This window comes from Kogia breviceps, chromosome 1 (assembly GCF_026419965.1).
Source record: "Kogia breviceps isolate mKogBre1 chromosome 1, mKogBre1 haplotype 1, whole genome shotgun sequence".
Lineage (NCBI taxonomy): Eukaryota > Metazoa > Chordata > Mammalia > Artiodactyla > Physeteridae > Kogia > Kogia breviceps.
The window spans coordinates 72,591,308-72,594,697 of NC_081310.1; positions in this window are offsets into that span (position 1 = coordinate 72,591,308).

Here is a 3,390-nt window from a genome sequence, read left to right on the forward strand (position 1 = left end):
CGAAAAATATTATGACAGCAGAAGTTGGAGTAAACAGTGGTCTGGGGGCAGAATTAGCTTCAAGTAAAGCATAGTGTATAGAATAGCTTTGGTTTGATTTAAGTGTCAGATTTAAGGAGGGGAGCAATGGGAGATAAACATGGAAACGTAGTTAGGGCAAACTCTAACTACGGTCGGGGAAGGGCAGGAAAAGAAATCATGAACATGGGTAAGAAGTTGGACTTCATTTGGTGGACAGGGTGAGCCATTGGATGTTATTTAGTAGGGAAAGAACAGCTGTTCTTTAAGAGAATTGAAAAAGCAGCAGCTCAGGCGATGGATGAGCATTGTGGGCGAGGGCTGTGGTAGAACCAAGGAGAAGCAGGATAGCCATCCTCAGCAATCTCTTCTACTTTCCCAAGTTGTATAATGGAGATAATACAAATTTTCTGAGGGTTTTGAGAACTGAACAAAATTATTAAAAAGTCTCTGGTATTATATCAAGTCCACAGAGGTAGCTGTTAATTACGACACATGTTATCAGATTCTTCTTCTGTTTAAAGAATATTTGTTAACCGAATTTTCTACTCAAAAGTGTAGGGATAAGACAGAGTTACATTGTTCATTATTTTAACTGGCTTTCTATTTACTTTATCTTTTTTTTTTTTTTTTTTTTTTTTCTTACAGTACGCGGGCCTCTCACTGTTGTGGCCTCTCCCATTGCGGAGCACAGGCTCTGGACGCGCAGGCTCAGCGGCCATGGCTCACGGGCCCAGCCGCTCCGCAGCATGTGGGATCCTCCCGGAACCGGGGCATGAACCTGTGTCCCCTGCATCGGCAGGCGGACTCTCAACCACTGCGCGACCAGGGAAGCCCTAATTTTATTTTTATTTTAAAAATTTTATTGAAGTATAGTTGACTTACAGTGTTGTGTTAATTTCTGCTGTACAGGAAAGTGATTCAATTATACACAAATATATTCTTTTTCATATTTTTTTCCATTACAGTTTATCACAGGATACTGAATACAGTTCCCTGTGCTATACAGCAGGACCTTGTTGTTTATCCATTCTCTATATACTAGTTTGCATCTGCTAATCCCAACCTCCCAATCCATCCCTCCCCACTCCTCCCTCCCCTTCCCCCGCCCCCTCCCCTTCCCCCTCCCCCTCCCCCTCCCCTCCCCTCCTCCTATCCTGAGGTACTTTATACCTGTATTTATTAGTTAATTCAATTTACATGTAGATTTGAGTGCAAATGGCACATTTGGGAAACAAATGTTATGGCAGATAGCAAATAATTAGCTTGAGAATTTGCATTAGACTGCTCGGGCTGCCATAACAAAATACCATAAACTGGGTGGCTTAAATAGTGGAAATTTATTTTCTCACAAACTGGAGACTGCGAAGTCCCAGATCAAGATGCCAGCTCACTGGCTAAGGTCTTCTTCCTGGGTTGTAGACTGCCAACTTCTCACTGTGTCCTCACATGACACAGAGAGACAGAGATAGAGAGACACATATAGAGGGAGAGGGAGGGAGAGAGGGAAGGAGGAAGGGAGAGGGCGCCCAGGGAGGGAGAGGGAAGGAGAGCGCCTCTCTGGTGTCTCTTCTTATAAGGACACTGATGCCATCATGAGGGCCCCAACCTCACAACCTTATCTAAACCTAATTATCTCCCAATGGCCCCACCTCCACATACCATCACCTTGGGGAGTAGGCTTCATCATATGAACTTGGGGGGACACAATTCTGTCCACAGCAGACTTGACAGTGTAATGAGTGAATTGAACTGTGGTTTGCCCTGTACTTGTGCCCTTCGTGCCTGTTTATATGGGTCAGATGGAGTACGTTTTTTGAGTGCTACATGTTTGGTATTTTCTGTTGTACATGCACACACATGGGTAGTGTGTACAACTCAAAAGCAAAACCATTCAAGCATGCAGAATTTCCCCACCTACCACTTAGCCATGCTTCAGCTCTTCCATCAGATACAGGTGATTATTAAAGTGGCAGGAATGGTGTCATCAAGAAAAAAGTTTCAGGATGAAAAGGGATTGCTCATTGCAGAGCTCCGGGTGAGACTACAAAGCACCTGGAAGATCCTCTTTCATAGCCAATCATTAATGTTGTGTTTGTCTCTTCTGGTCCAAAGGAGAAGTGTTGAGGGTTTGGCGGGGGGGTGGGATAGTGGGGAAAACAGGAGAAAAAGAGGAATGGGAGGGAAAAATGGTCAATTAGCACATAAGAGTGAGAAAGCAGAAACTGAAGCCACAAACTACAGAAAGAAGATGCTCACAGTTGCGGCCCCACCCAAGCTCTTCTCTTGGGCTCAGGTGGGTCTCTCTGATGCCCTGCACCAGGTGCCAGTGGCTTCTGAAGGAAGAAGACCACAAGCTTTCAGGAAGAAACCCTTCAGATGCCAGGAGAGGCAGCAGCCCCACAGCACTGGGGCAAGGCTCGTAGTCTCTCTGGAAGAGTAGAGAGCAAGTTCTGTCTACTGTGTGTGGAAACAGGTCTGTCAGCTTCTGCTCAGAGTAATGTGGAAGTCAGTCCAGGAAAGGGAGGGTGAGAGAGTACTAAAGAAGAAGAGCTAGGAAGAGCTATATCTTTTGAAGGGGATGTCCTGGGCTGCCCAGGAAGGCTGCCTCAGATCTTCATCAAAAGAATTATTAACTCTTTTTCTCATCGTTGGACTATAGCAAATCGCTCCCTTAGAAACTTCCTAGCCTTCATCCAAATGCATGTAAACCTTGAGAGAGGACCAAGAGGGAGAAGCAGGGCATGGCAGATTAGATAAGATGTGAGAGGTGACAGGTGCTGTGAGGCAAATCAGTGAGACAGGAGATGATGTGACTGAATGGGAGCCTTCATCCTGAAGAACTACATCCCCCTGAGGCTTCTAGGCTGCTACCTGTGCTGCTCACCAAGAAAAAAAATCACCCAGATTCACCTCACTTCCTTTTCTGCCATGCTTTGCAGGCTGGGACGTCAAGGGACAGCTATAGATAGAGCATGCATGACCTGCAGTGAGGCATTTGAACAAGAAGGAGCAAAGTGGTGTTAATGAGACTCCATGTGTGACTGAATGACAATACCCAAAGCGTGATGACCAAGGTGCCATGTTTACCTGGAAGAGAGCTCTCCGGGTTGTGCTAATGTGTTTGCCTTGTTCAGCATTTTTCCTGGCAACTTGGATGAAGTCAAAGTGAGCAAGCTTGTCAAGTGTTCAGCTGACACAGAGCCAGGAGATAGCACTAATAAGTCAGCTGACAGGAACAAGATTCAAAGAGATCTAGACAGGTTAGAACGATGGATCAAAACTAACAAGATGGAAGATAGAAGCTATAGTTAAGTTCAAGCAATTAGATGCACCAGGTAAGGGAGACGAGTTCATGCATGAGTAATGAAA